The sequence below is a fragment of the Sinocyclocheilus anshuiensis genome, unplaced genomic scaffold (genome assembly GCF_001515605.1).
Source record: "Sinocyclocheilus anshuiensis isolate Anshui unplaced genomic scaffold, SAMN03320099.WGS_v1.1 scaffold135, whole genome shotgun sequence".
NCBI classification, from domain to species: Eukaryota; Metazoa; Chordata; class Actinopteri; order Cypriniformes; family Cyprinidae; genus Sinocyclocheilus; species Sinocyclocheilus anshuiensis.
In genome coordinates, this window is record NW_015552564.1 from 356,995 (window position 1) to 373,689 (window position 16,695).

Genomic DNA, 16,695 nt, shown 5'->3' on the forward strand with positions numbered 1-16,695 from the left:
TATATATATATAATTTTTTATTTTTTGGAATAGGTGCCGTCAGAATGTTCTTAATAATGGATTTGTTTTTTACAAACACACAGCTTTACGCTTTACAATACGGACTGGAGTCGTGTGGATTACTTGTGCATTATTGTGATGTTTTTATCAGCTGTTTGAACATTCTAACGGCACCCATTCACTGTAGAGGATCAACTGGTGATTTTTAAGTGATTTAATGCTAAATTTCTACAAATCTGTTCTAACGAAGAAACAGACTCATCTACATCTTGACTGGCCTAAAGGGCAGTACATTTTCAGAAAATTAACATTTTGGGGTGAAATATTTCTTTAAGAAATGGTGGGTAAAGATGACAGAATATAAGTTCTAGGAAAAGTCGGCAAAATAGGGCCCAGTGCACTGTATTATTATGAAGTAATCTTCGGTATTGATTGATTGATTTTTATTTTTTACGGGTGTTTTTGTTTGTTGTTGAAGAAAATGTCATCAGCTGTTTGAACATTCTGACGGCACCCATTCACTGTAGAGGATCAACTGGTGATTTTTAAGTGATTTAATGCTAAATTTCTACAAATCTGTTCTAACGAAGAAACAGACTCATCTACATCTTGACTGGCCTAAAGGGCAGTACATTTTCAGAAAATTAACATTTTGGGGTGAAATATTTCTTTAAGAAATGGTGGGTAAAGATGACAGAATATAAGTTCTAGGAAAAGTCGGCAAAATAGGGCCCAGTGCACTGTATTATTATGAAGTAATCTTCGGTATTGATTGATTGATTTTTATTTTTTACGGGTGTTTTTGTTTGTTGTTGAAGAAAATGTCTGTAAACTTAAAGGAAAAGGAGAATATTTGGACAGGACATCTATTTTTTTCCACATATTTTCTTTGTTACAGTGAAATTATCTACTCTAAACCACATTATCAAGATACTGCTATACACCCACCCAGATTTTTCATTCCCACATTTTTTCACAATAATCATTTTATTTTTGTTTATTTTAACTTCGTTTTGCTTGGCTGCAATGCCAGCATCTACTGTGTATGCTTGTCAGCAAATCAGTTAAAACGGCTGTGCATGCTTTACATCATCTAATTAATATTCATGAGCCGGCTCATAAGTTTTATAATGTGTCCCCACACTTTTCAGAACTCACGCCCCTGCATATAAATTTCTTATATCCTATATGCAGCAAGAGGCAGAAAGCATTGCATTCTTGTATTCTCTGCATCTTCTCTCTGAGATTTACATTGACTGTCTGGTTGTACATCTGTCATTAAGCGCTGGTGTCCTCAAGAGACTCCTGTGTGCTAAACCATCTGTTCTCTGTCATCCGCAGGGCCTTCACCCCTTCCCTCCATCTCACCGTAATAAATGTCAAATGCTTGAGGCAAGCGCCGCTGAATAACAATGAGAAAACGCAAAGATTTATTATATGTATAGAATTGCGGAGTTCACCCATGAAATTTTGATGCGAAAGATAGATGATTTGTGAAGATGTATTTTTGGATCACACTTACTGGCTTTTTTATGAGGTTCTGTTCCACCGCAGAACGGCTCTTTAATAATAAATGACTGACTTTTTTTATTCACAACCTCTCAGCCTCATCCGTTTCTGTCTTTGAAGGATCTTCAGATTCGCTTTTATCAATGCAGATAGCATTAACAGCAGTGTCATTAATCTTTCACTAGCTTTTACATCACACTCAAAAACGGTTGAACATTTATTGAAATCATGGCATAACTTTAGTTTGAATTATGCCGAAGGTCTGTTTTTTTGTTGGGAGTAAAGAAGATGCTGTTGTAATAGCACTACACTACTGTACTTTAGCACTATTTTGAGGAGTTTACAACTATAAGTACTATAAGGGGTTAAAAGTAAGTAAGGGAAATATTCAGTTTTAATGCCCCTTAAATTTACTACATAACTATCATTTTAAATCTTCAATTGTATTTCACAGGTCAGCATGTCTCTTATAATCCCTAAGGCTGTATTTGTTTGATCAAAAATGCAGTAAAAACAGTAATATTGTGAAATATCATTAAAATTTAAAACCGTTTTCTATTTTAATTTATTTAAAAATGTAATTTATTCCTGTGATGTCAGTATCACACAATCCTTCATCATTCTCTCTCTCTTTTTTAATTATTATAAATGTGCAGCTCTATATTTTTGTGAAAACGGATCCTTTTTATGATTCTTTGATTAATATAAGGTAAAAATATATATTTTTTTGTAATATTACAAATATATTTACTGTCAATTTTGATGAATTTGATGCGCCCATAAAATTTCTTTCAAAAAACAAACTGGAAAAAAAAACTGATCTCAAAGCTATGAATAGTGCATATGATGGACACTCTTGATAATTTTATAAAGTATTCTGTGCTAAAGCATACTAAACAGTAACATCACTACTGTACAAAATCAAAAGTTTACAAGATTGAAAGGTTTACTTTAAGAAAATACAGTGAAAAATTAAGAGAAATTACCAGTAGATTTAGGTGCTTATTGGAAGGAAAATTCCTATGCCTATAGTTAGTGTTACTAGATGTTTTTTGTTTGTTTCGCTTTCTAATGTACTTTCTTGTTCTCATTCATGTACAACTTTTTTTTTTAGTTCTTGTAGCTCATGTAATGTTCCTGTTCATTGTTCCTCTTTTGATTGTTCTCAGACATAGATATCAATAAGTAGATATGCCGCATTCAGCAGCCATACTCCCTCTGAAACTTCAAACTTGGTGAGGCATTAACCGGTTGAAAAATCAGCCAGATTACGGAGGCTTTCCTGGAAGAGTCAGTCCAGCCAAACATGATTATCTATTCCAGGAAATGATTCTTATTTACCTCTTGTGTCGTCTGGCACTGGGAACAAAATCATATGTCTGTAATAAAACCAATTTTCCAATTTTAAGCTTTGAATTTATAAATGTAGCTTAATAGTTTGCATGTCTTATGCTGGTACTCTGCCTGACCAAAAAATATACCAATCATACATGAAAGGAAACAAAAAAACTTTTAAAGATGAGTAAGGCGAATTGAGTAAAAAGTTGAATGATGGATTTCATTAAATATGTGCCTTTCTATAGCAGACAGCTAATGTCTGAGAGGATGGAGGGAAGGAGATAAAACGATCCGTAAGAATAATAAATATGTAAACATCCACTGGTTCTTCAAAGCCAATGAAACAGCTGTCTGATCTTGAACTCTCCGTTCAGCTCAGTTCCCCATTCTTAAAATGTGAAAGTGGAATTGAGAAACCTCTGTGAAAAGCGGGATAGGTCGGCCAGGTCCCAGACTCCGCTTTTATACCTTGATATCACCAAAGATAAAAGATCTTGGCTTTCATCTCCTCTCTTTTTGTATTAATTACACATGAAAGTGCTTCAGTTTTGTTCGCCCTCAGCAGCTCTGTGATGCAAAAATTACACAGAAGCCTCCTGGTACCAGAAAATCCTCTCCCATTGTCCCGTGGAAATTATTCTGGGCTTGTTTTAGCTCTTTTGCAGAATTACTAGCAAAAGAATCATTACTCTCCGTACAGCTTCACAACGTGCTTTCATTTTGATTATGAAGGGTAATTAGACTCCAACAATGGTTGTTCAATTTAAATGTTCATCTTTAGACATGGATCTGATTCTATCTTTTAATAAGAGAAAAGGAATTATTTTTTTTTTAACATTAGCATGATAAATTTCGAGGTCACTGCTTAGTCCTATTTGAATTTATGGAGTAAAAGTGCAGTTTTTAAGCATATTTCTTGAGTTAAACGAGAACACTTGTTAATACCTAAAAGTTATTGGTGTTAATTTTGCACATGGTGCCAATTTCCTTAATTATCCGACAAACCAACTGGCAGCCGAACTTTCCAGTTTTCACTGACTTTGCAAGATGGTAAGCCGTTCTAAACTGAACTGAAACCCTCTTGACAGCATGTTGTCCAGATGAATGCCAATAGCAGCCATTGCAAGATCAAATTTCAAATCTGTGATTTCTCGAATATAGCATCTTTACAATGTGACTAACTCATTCAAGTCCCCCAAAAAGGCCGGTCGTCCACGAAAGACAAATGCATGAGAAGACAGGATAATGCAGAGAATCTCAACGGGGAATGGGTTCAGCACTGCAGCTGGAATTGCTTGCCAGTTCAGTGCTCTGGCATACAGAGTCTCAGTGTTTAAGAGAATTTGGATGGAAAGCCCAAATCTGCAGTGACCGAACCTCTCATCAGCAGAAAGAATCAAAAGGCTAGACTAACCCAACCCGACAAAACCAAACTGATCGGACTGGGGCTTATAAACACTGGAATCGAGGGGACTAAGGAGACACACCTGGAATCAAATTAGCACAATTAACAAGAGGGAGAAACTGGGTCACGGGGAGCAAAACACACACAGACAGTCCATGGACGTGTCAGCACTTTTGAATGCAAAAAAAGTGAAAATTATATCTGTTGTTTTAACAAAACCCCTGGAGCTCTCAAAAGTATGCAAAATCATGCAAAATGGCACCTTTTACTGGCAAAAAATCAGCTCTGGTTGTTCATTTACACTTCGGACATTGTGGCAATACAAAGCTGGTTGAAAATTAGTGAACAAACCCTTTAATATTTTATAAGGGAATTAGCATTCCATTCACGCTATGATAATACTATCAAAATGACCTTGAGTAGCTCTAGCTCAACCACAGCAAACACCATACACTAAATCTTTTCTTATTTTCTGACAAGCAACAAGTGTAAAGGACTGGAGAAAAAAAAAATCAAATGTGTACACCAGACTTAAAGTGACAGGTTAGAGATGTGTATTTTTATTTTCTCATAATTTTAGGTGGCAGATGCAGCAGAACGTAACTGCAGTCACTATGAAGCATCCCACTGGTCCTTATTGACAGACCTGTTTCCTCCTTCTCTCTGTCTTTAGAAACAAGAGTAGAGTGGTGAGTGTGGGAGCCGCTGATTTGATGAGTGATCTCTTCATTCTGACTGACACAGAGCCAGAGTGAACAGTGCCCACACACAAGTATTAGATCAAACAAAGTTAAAACGCTCTGTCTTCTTGTTTCTCGTTGTCCCTCCCACAGAGCTCAGAAGTGCTACAACACAGTTCCTCTAGTCAGGGAAAGACTGTCAGACTACATCCACCAACCAAATTCACTTATTACAGCCCACACTTTCTGAAGAAAATGCTTTGTCTCAGGGGACGTAGTTTAGCTATGGGCAATATTATCTGACATTTGAACTACGCATTGTCTGTTATCTGAATAAAAAGCTCATCGTTAAATGTTCCATACCCATATACACTACTGTTCAATTTGGAATTAATACTCTAGAACTAATAATACATTAATTCTGAAGAAATGCATTCAATTGATCAAAAGTGACAGTAAAAACATTTACCTTGTTACAATTCTATTTCAAATACATTATGTCCTTTGAAATTTTGTATTCATAAAAGAACATTGAAACTATAATGGTTTCCAGAAAAATATCAAGCAGCACAAGTGTTTTCAACATAATAAGAAGAAATGTTTCTCGAGCAGCACATTATCAGAATGATTTCTGAAGGATCATTTGACACTGAAGACTAGTAATGATGATGAAAAATTGGCTTTGTTGGTAACACTTTAATATAGGGACCAATTCTCACTATTAACTACACTGAACAAAATTATAAACGCAACACTTTTGTTTTGGCCCCATTTTTCATGAGCTGAACTCAAAGATCTAAGACTTGTTCTATGTACACAAAAGGCCTATTTCTCTCAAATATTGTTCACAAATCTGTCTAAATCTGTGTTAGTGAGCACTTCTCCTTTGCCGAGATAATCCATCCACCTCACAGGTGTGTGAGGTGGATGGATTATCTCGGCAAAGGAGAAGTGCTCACTAACACAGATTTAGACCGATTTGTGAACAATATTTGAGAGAAATAGGCCTTTTGTGTACATAGAAAAAGTCTTAGAACTTTGAGTTCAGCTCATGAAAAATGGGGGCAAAAACAAAAGTATTGCGTTTATAATTTTGTTCAGTGTAGTTGCTTATTAGCAGGCCTATTATTAACACATTGGCTGTTTATTAGTGCTTATAAAGCACATATTCTGCATGACCATATTCTATATCCCTAATCCTACCCAATACCTAAACTTAACAACTACCTTACAAACTATTAATAAGCAGTAACTTGGAAGTTTATTGTTTAAAAGTCGTGGTTAATGGTTTGTTAATGGCGAGAATTGGACCTTAAAATAAAGTGTGACCGCTTTGTCAATTAATTACATGAATCAGTTACATAAATTACATTATGAAAATATTTTGAAATAGAAAACAGTTAATTAAAATTGTGATAATATTTCAAAGTATTTTTTATTAACTAAATGCAGCCCTGCTGGATATAAATATGGAAGCTTGTTTCCACTAAACAAAATAAAAAGGTAATTGCAACTCTTATCTCTCAACTGATTTTTTCTTGCAATTCTGAGTTTATATCTCACAAAATTCAGACTTTTTTTGTGAGATGTAAAGTCAGAATTCCGAGATATAAACTTGCAATTGTGAGAAAAAAAAAGTCAGAATTGTGAGATAGAATTGCAAAACCTTTTTTTATTTTATAAATTATTATTTTTTTCTAAACAGTGTAGATCATTGGGATACAATGTTGTTTGAACCCCTCTGAACTTCAGTTGTATGGACAAAAACAGTTGAAACATTGTTAAAGCAAAACAAAGCAAAACAAAAAAACAAAACAAAACAAAACAAAAAAACAATTCTGTCATCATTTACTTTCCGATCATGTCACTGCAAACTGTATGACTTAACTTTTGTACAGATATTTTAAAAAAATGTCCTTGATTTTTTATTTTATTTTTTCTAAACAGTGTAGGTAGGTCATTGGGATACAATGTTGTTTTGAACCCCTCTGACTTTAATTGTATGGACAAAAACAGTTGAAACATTGTTAAAACAAAACAAAAAGCAAGACAAAACAAAACAAAACAAATCTTTTCTTTGTGTTCTGCAGAAAACAAAGTCAAACAGGTTTGGAATGACAGTTAGCACATTACAATTCAAATGTTCTGACTGGTTGTGGATTCAGTTGATTTTAAAGATTCATTTCATGAAAAAGCACAGCTGACTGGGTCTTTTCTCCACTCTTAACGCGTCCGAATTTCACAGGTGTGAGAGTGAGAAGCTGCTGCCAAGTGCCAACTGAAACAATGCTGTGAACACATTGAAAACTGCACATGCTCACAGCAATTCCAGAGCTTTTAAATGGAGTTCAGTCACAATTCACCATCTGTGTGCCTGATCTCGTGGGCATGTAGACCTACTGCTGTCATCTGTTTGATCATGTTCTACTGACTCTGCACACCTGCTGCTGACAGTCCTCTTCAAATAGACTGTAATAACATAGCATAATTAGAATGTGTCTTACAATGAGCCATGCAGACCATGTCACAATTCAAAAGCTTCAACAAAGCAGTTTGGTTGTCTAACATGCTGTGTGTTCATGTCTTGCAGCGCATATATCTATATTACATTACAGCAGTAATAACTTGTTTGAAAGAGACAAGATAGATCAAGGATGTAGGTGAATTTAACTACTGGTAGAGACATTTGCATGTGCAAAAGCAACATGTTTTTGTGTACACAATACAATTGCCTGTTACAGTAGTTTACTAACTTTTGTGCATTTAAAGAACACAGAATTTGTAATGATCTCTTTAAAAAAGGCAGGTTCTTGCTCAGCTTTTTATTTTATACAGTGTAAAATTAAGTAAATTTTTTATTTTACTTTTATAAAAAAATATTTTAAATGATTTCACTTAAAATAATTTTATTTTAAAATTTTATGTTTATTTATTTATTTAATTATTTATGAATGTAAAGCATTTTGGAAGTTGACAGTTCCAGTCCTCATTCACTTTCACAGTATAGAAAAGAGTGGTCAGTATATTTTTCAAAATCTTCTGCAGGTTTTATAACAACTTGAGTTAGTAACTGAACTTTTATTACTGGATGCACTATTGCTTTAAACTTTCAGAGAGTGAACCTGAAGCTCATTTCAATATGCTGTCAAATTTTCCTTCAGTAGAGCGTTCACAAAAATCCAAATATGTTTTCCCAGATGTTCATTTGGCCCTCACTGGCCAAAAGCAAACATTATACACTTTGAGAATTCCACTGGTTCATCCAAAACTCTCAACATTTTTCATTAGGTGATTTGTGAAGGCAGTAATGGGCCGACATTTAGCTAAAATGAGAGATGATGAAGAGAATGGAGTACAATCTGATATTTTATGACAGTCTAAATGTATTTAAGATCTATAAAAGTTTACTTTATGAAAACTTGGCAAACGTATAAGTCAAAAACTATATGATACTTATTCAACTCAGTTTGTTGTAATAGTTTTTAAATGAAGTCTGGTTATGGAGACATTATCACCAAAAATATTTACTTTTAGTTCCCCTTGAGATTTTAAATAATGTCTTAACCTTTCAATTAATGTAATGAACAAATTAAATATAATAAAAAAGGGTTACTTATTTTAATATGCATTTTTGTTCACTTAATTTGTCTTTTGTATTTCTACAAAAATTTCACAACCCCCCCTACAATTTCCATAGTGAATTTCCAGTTGGGAAACCATTCATTAGAATACATTAGTGCATATCGTTAAAAATACTTGTATTCATTATATTTATATTCATTACAAAATATTTATTTCTCACTTATGTGTGATTAAAGGAATACTGAAAAATGTATTTCATTAGCTGAAAATTTACTTTCCCTCAGGTGATGCAATATGTAGATGAGTTAGTTTCTTCATCAGAACAGATTTGGAGAAATTTAGCATTACATCACTTGCTCAGTGAATGGGTGCCGTCAGAATAAAAGATTAAACAGCTGATAAAAACATCTCAATAATCCACAAATAATCCACTCCACTCCAGTCTTGTGAAGTGCATGATTATAAAAACAAATCCATCTTTAAGACTAACTTTAAACCATTCATAGCATTTCTTTCTCCAGTGAAAAAGTTGTCTTGTTTGAAATATGCACAGTTTACAAGCAAAAACAGCTCTAAACTAATATGTCAGTGAATTTTGATGTGAGAGGACAACAGAGGATCGACTTTTTCACTGGAGGAACTGTTATTATGAATTATGGACTTGTATTTTGGCCAGAAGTGATGGTTTAAAGTTAAAACACCTTGATTGATTTGTTTGGTGATCAAGTGATGTAATGCTAAATCAAATTCTGGTTAGAATAATTTTTGGATGAACTATTCCAGTAATTTACTTACAAATTTAGGATCTTTAAAAACTGACAATAATTCAAATATAATTTTTAAGTTTAACATACAACACACACTTTAACATACAGTTTTACATATGCTGCATTTCAGGTGTCGTAACATCAAAAAACACAAGGCTATCCGAAAGGCAAACATATGTTTGATCTGAAATATTGATCTTTAATCCATACTATCAATGTCACCTTGCTTTTAGGGTGCATAGAGTGGGACTGTGTTTAATTGTGAGAGGCTGAACCGCATGGATCTCACTTTCATCTAAAACATCTGTGTATATTGATTTACACATCTTTCGACAAAGCGCTTGGCCAACTGTCATGTTTATATAGTTTGATTTTCTACAATAATCCCATGTTTTATTTGATTTATGTGCTGTGTCAAAGTCTAAATTTGTTGTTTTGGAGCTCAACAGCCCATATCACGATTCATTTTCATTAAAAGATCATCAACATTTCTCCTTTTGTGTTCCACATGAAAAAAGTAATGTATCGGTTTGGAACGAGATGAAGGTTAGTAAATTATGACATTACTCCACAATCATGCTGATTATCATGCTTGAGTACCCTCACGAGTGTGGTTAACCTTGAGGACTCAATGCTAATGTTCTCAGTGACACTGAATGTAAATGCTTATTAAAAACAGCCATGACAAGCCAACCTGCAGCCAAAGTCCCTGATCTCACATCCAGGCTCAGTGCGGCGCAGTCAGATCCTGCACTCACTCAGTCACCTGTCAGAGGAAATTACTGGCTTGTCAGCCGTCCTTCTGGATGGAAGCTTGGATCTCATGCTGGGGGCGACAGGCTGTCCCTCTCTGCCGCTTAATGCAGGAATAATGTGGCCTGTAAAGCAGCTGCACTGTGAGATCTCATGGACATGCAGTTCACAAACACATATTTGTACATATTTCTCTTGTTGTTATACTCTACAGTTAGTTGATATTTGGGTCCTTTTTAATAAGAATCAACTTTTGCTAAGCTCCACCCCACTTAGTTACTGTTGCTATTTTGAATGAAATGAGATGTGCTTAGTTATTTTTATTATTATTATTATAATTATTATTATTATTGAATAAAATGGTCCTAAGCCATATAAAGCTGAATGGATTTAAACAACAACAACAACAATAACAACAATAATAATAATAATAATAATTTTATTAAATGTGCTTATTAAGTGATATAAAACTGAACGGACAACAACAACAACAACAACAACAAAATAATAATAATAAATAACAATAATAATGATAATAATATATTATAATACATTAATACATATTATTATTATTGTCACGGTGACTACTGTGTGGAGTCGAGGAATGCGGAGATGAAAGAGTCATGAAGAACAGTCTTTATTCATCCAAACAAGGGGTAACAGGGCCGGCGGGAACACACACGTAGCACATAGTAATCACAATGTAGACCTGACAAACACAGACAGTACAGACTGCGACTTAAATACATGGGGTAACAAGGGTAATTACAAGACACACCTGGATAACATAAAAACAATCTAGCAAGGGAGAAACTGGGTCACGGAGCACATGGGGAAGGAAAACACAACATAACAGGTCCATATTCCTGACATATCGCACCCCTCCCGGAAAGGCGTGTCCTCGTGCCGTAGAAACAACAGAGGGAGGGAGGGGTGGGAACTTGGGAGGAGGCTCGGGAAGAGGACGGGCACCCGGGAGGAACCAGGGAGGAGACAGGAGGGGCTTGGAGCAGGCGGAGCCAGGAAAGTCCCAGGCCACAGCCGTAAAGGCAACCCACGGTGGAGCCAACGGAGGGAGGAGCCATGGTGGAGGAAGGGCTGACGACTCCAGGGGGGGCGACCGACGGCGGCGGAGGAGCCCGAGCCAGAGACGGAGAGCCGTTGAGCCAGGGTGATGAGGAGGATCCGGAGGACCACGGCGGAACAGGTGGCTCAGGAGCGACAGAGGACTGAGGAGGAGCCGAAAGGAAGGAGGACCCTGACAGAGCCGGAGGGACGGAGAGATGAGGCGCAGCCCGAGGAGTGGAGTCCCGAGGCAACGGATGGACGACGACAGACCAAGGCCGAGCCAGAGGGACGAGGGAGCCCGGCAGAACCAGTGGACTGATGGGCCACGGCTGGAGGGAATGAAGCTAGGAGCCACTGTGGAGCCGCTGGGTCAACGGGCCGAGGCAGAGTGTGGGACACAGAGGCTGGAGGCAGAAGCAAGGGATTCTCCAGCCACGCCGACGATGGAGACTGGCAGACTCGCACCATACAGATGGTGGGCTGAGGGTGAGCAGAGGGGCTGCCAGGCGACAGCGGTGGAGGAGGCAGGAGGGTAGGGTGGGTATTTTTGAGCCTCTGGGCTCTCAGGGCTGCAATCAGGAACAAAAGCCCTCCCTGGGCCGAACTTGGGAACGGAAGCCCTCTTGGAGCAGGCGAAAGGGAGCCCTCTCCGGGCCAAACTCAGGAACAGGAGCTCTCTCTGAGCCTAATTCAGGAATAGGAGCCCTCTCTGGGTTAAACTCGGGAAAAGAAGCCCTCTCTGGGCCAATTTTGTGAACCGAAGCCCTCTCTGGGCCGAAGTTGTGAACGTAAGTCCTCTTTGGGCCAAACTTGGGAACAGAAGCCCTCTCTGGGCCGAACTTGGGAACAGAAGCCCTCTCTGGGCCAAACTCAGGAACAGAAGCCCTCTCTGAGCATAATTCAGGAACGGGAGCCCTTTCTGGGCTAAACTCGGGAACAGAAGCCCTCTCTGGGCCGATCTTGGGAACGGAAGCCCTCTCTGGGCCGAACTTGTGAAGAGAAGCCCTCTCTGGGCCAAACTCAGGAACAGGAGACCTCTCTGGGCCACCCTCGGGAACAGAAGCCCTCTCTGGACCGGATTTGGGAACGAAAGCCCCCTCTGGGCTGTACTCAGGGACAGAAGCCCTCTCTGGACTGGACTCGGGAACAGAACAGACAGAGGGCTCTGACGAAGGAGGAAGGAAAGGGGGGCAGGTCGGCCCATAAATCCAATTCGGGATCACCTTTCACATTCCACAGTCCCAGATCCACAATAAGCTCACCCTCAGCCATGATGCATTGGGCAGAGCTCTTCTCCGCGCTCTTGCGGTCCATGGCTTCTTCCCTCGTGGCAGGCGTTGTAGCTGGCTCTCACACCTGGTCTGACATCATCAGCAGCTCCAGCTTTGCGGCGATCCTCAGCTCTGTCACTTCATGCGGCAATGGCTCGTCGGTCGCGGCAGGCTCGGGCTTGAGCTCCGCACAGCGAGGTTATGGTTATGGACGACGGCGCTCTGCACGTGGGGTTCAGGCTGGCGTCATAGAATGCGCAAAGCGTGTCGTCCAGGTAGCTGGTAAGAGAGGCAATGGCCAGGAACAGTCTGGTATGGCCCTCGAGCGATCTTTCCCCCTGCTCCAGCAGGAGGAGGAGATATTCAGGATGGGATAAGGGGTCGAAGGGATTCATTGGGAAAACGGGGGGAAAAAAAACTTAAACCACGGAAACTTCCACTTGTGCTTCCGGTAGCATGGCAGCAGGTGGACACGGCATTGTGATTTCGGTTTTGGCATTTATTATTGTTTGTAATTTGTGCCCATCAAGCGAAATCTTCTCTGATGATGAGTGATGCTTTAATGTTTTTTTCGGAAAAAAGATGCGACGTGATATCTTTTGGTTACGGGCGAAATATTATTTTTTCCCTATTACATTTACACTCGTCCAGGCCCTCGATCTCAAAACACCACTCCAACGCTGGAAAATTCATTATCATCCTATGCCTGTTATTGTGAGGCGACATTCACCCTTGTTCAGGTCCTAATGGGGAAGTTTGTCCCGGTTTTAACAAAGGGCGAGTTTTGGAATCCGGATCGTGCTTGGCTGAACGGAATTCCGCTGTTGTACAGGTACGAGTGTCACGCAGTGACAAAGCTCCAAATATTAACAGCATGGCTAATAATATATCCCACTTTTTCATGGATAATGGCGTGGTCGTGATGGGCGATGAGGCGGCTGTGAGGTCTAGTTTGGAGAGGACAGTTTGCCGTGGAGGACGTGTCGTGGACCAGAAAGGCACCGAACACGATGAGACCTTAGTTGATGAAGAGACTCTTCCAGTATCAAGAGGTTCTGTCGATTTGCTTGGGGACTATTTTAACACAAAAGGTTTACATTTTGTGCACTTAAATATAAGAGTTTGTTACCTAAGACCGATGAAATAAGGTGCTTACTTAAGAATTGTAAAGTGGGGATTTTTTGCTTAACAGAAACATGGTTAGACTCGTCTAACTAATAATTAAATAAAAGTAGACAATTATAATGTTATTAGGAAGGATCGCAATAGACAAGGAGGTGTTGTTTGTATTTTTATTAGATCGGATATAAATTTGAATGTGTTAGACATTAATGTTGAGGAAGAGTTATTGTTCTTGGATTTATTGTTGCCTGTGACTAAGCCTATACTGTTTGGAGTTTGTTATCGTCCACCCAGTCAAAACAATTTGTATGAGGGACTGGAGTTTGTTTTGAACAACTATAATGACGATTTGGCAAAATAATGTATTATTATGGGGGATTTTAATACAAATATAGCTAATAGAAAAGGGGACAACTTTAAAGCTTTACAGTCATTATGCCAATTAGTCCATTTAACACAAATAATAAACAAATCTACTAGAGTTTGGGAAGGTGGGGAAAGTACCATTGATCTTATTTTGGTATCTGATTAAAAATATATTTCCCAGAAAGGAGTAATTGAATATGGTATCAGTGATCATAATATCATTTTTTGTACAAGAAAACGTAGTAAAATAAGATTTAGTAATCATAAAACAGTACGAATTAGATCGTTAAAAAATATAATATTGAAGTTTTTAAAGACCATCTTAAAAGAGTTAATTGGAATGATACTCAAAATATCTCAATAGTTTAGTAATCATAAAACAGTATGAATTAGATCGTTAAAAAATATAATATTGAAGTTTTTAAAGACCATCTTAAAAGAGTTAATTGGAATGATACTCAAAATATCTCAATAGTTGATGATGCTTGGAAAAATTGTAAAGTTTTATTTCTTAAAGTAGTGGACAAAATTGCCCCCCTTAGACATGTGAGAGTTAAGCAAAGAGCTAGTTCTTGGATGGATCAAAAAATATTGGAAATATAAAAAAATAGGAATAGGGCTTTCTCGATTTATAGGAGAACTAAGAACCAGGAAGACTATTTAAAATTTAAAGCACTTAGAAACTTAGGACAGAAAAAGGCAAAACGTAATTTTATTAAGGAACAGATTCAAGAAAACAAAGAAGATCCTAAATCTCTGTGGTAGGTGTTAAATAGGTTCCATTCAATTGGTAAATCGAAATTTTTCTGTATCTAAGGTAGGTCTAGATATTGATGGCAAGATATAATTTGATAAAAATAAAGTTGCTAATAAATTTAATTAATTCTTTTCATTAATTGCTAATAGTCTAGTTGATAAGCTTCCTCTGTCCAAAGGAAATTATGAGATTGATTTTGTTAAGATATTTTATTTAAAATAAGGGGTGTTGCCAAATAATTTTTATTTTGCTAAAGTTAATGTAAGTCAAATTACTAAAATGCTAGAAGAGCTTCAAGTGTCCAAGTCAACTGGGCTGGACGATATTCCAGCTGGATTCTTAAGAGATGCTGAAGATATTATAGTTCCAACTATTACATTTATTGTTAATCTTTCCTTGGAAAATGGTATATTTCCATCTGATATGAAGTTAGCTAAAATTATTCCGTTATTCAAAAAAGGTAACAGACACGATCCTGGAAACTATCGTCCAATCTCCATCCTTAATGTGGCCTCAACATTTTTAGAAAGAATTGTGTATAAACAGATGTATGAGTATTTAAGTAAGAGTAGTTTAATTTATGAGTTTCAGTCAGGCTTTAGGAAATTTTATTCGACTGATACTTCTTTACTTTATTTAACAGATTTTATAAGGAGGCAGATTGATAAAGGTAAAATGTGTGGTATGGTACTTTTAGACCTCCAGAAAGCGTTTGACACTGTAAATAATTCAATACAATACTTTTAGACAAGTTAAGTGTCAGCTAGTCTAGAAGAATGGCCCCACTGAAGGATGCTGGCTCGAACTGACTCAGGTACAAATAACAGACCATCTGGGCATCTCGCAGGGATAGTAACGCCATCTAGTGCCTCGCGGACCCTGGACTCCACCTCCCAGGTGACCGCCGCGACCACCCGGTTGGGTGGCACAATGGGCACCCGAGAAGAGGATACGGTCTCAATTTCGAATATCCGCGAGAGCGCGTCAGGTTTACCGTTCTTACTTCCCCGGGCGACAGGAGATAGTGAAGTTAAACCGCCCGAAGAATAGAGCCCAGCGGGCCTGACGAGAATTTATTCTTTTGGCGGAACGGATGTACTCAAGATTTTTGTGGTCAGTCCAAACAAGAAAAGGAACCCCCACACCCTCCAGCCAGTGACGCCACTCCTCCAAAGCCCACTTAACAACCAGTAACTCCTTATTCCCAATATCGTAGTTCCGCTCCGAGGGGGTCAGTTGATGAGAAAAAAAGGCGGATGGGTGTATTTTTTCGTCTGAAGGCGATCTTTGAGACAAAATAGCCCCCACCCCGGCCTCTGACGCATCCACCTACACAATAAATTGGCGAGACGGGTCTGGGTTAATTAAAATCGGGGCTGAAATGAAGCGGCTCTTTAGTCTTTCGAAAGCATCTTGAGTCTGTTCAGACCAACAGAATCGCCAACGTGTGGACGTGAGATTAGTCAAAGGCAAGGCGATCTGACTAAACCCTCGAATGAACCACCTGTAAAAATTGGCAAACCCCAGAAACCGTTGAACCGCTTTATGACTGGCTGGGGTGGGGCAATTCGCAACCGCTTCTACTTTGGCAGGGTCCATTTGAATGCCTTCCGGCGACAAAATAAACCCCAGGAATGGAACTGATTGTGCGTGAAACTCGCACTTCTCCAGCTTGGCGAATAAGCGGTTCTCTAGTAGCCGCTGTAACACTAACCTGACATGCTGGATGTGGTCACGCTCGTTCTGGGAGAAGATCAGGATGTCATCGAGGTATACAAACACAAACCGGTTAACCACATCTCTGAGCACATCATTAACGAGTGTCTGGAAGACCGCGGGGGAGTTTGAAAGTCCAAAAGGCATAACCAAATACTCAAAGTGACCTGTGGGGGTGTTAAAAGCGGTCTTCCATTCGTCCCCCTTCCTAATCCGAACTAGGTGGTAAGCCACAGCGCTGCGAGTTAGCGCTGATTGCTCCCCCACGTGCAGTAGTAGATGACAGGAAAATAACAAACCACCATGTGCCGCAGAGAGAGACAAAACACGGATGAACAGCAGGAATGAGTCGGAGAGAGGT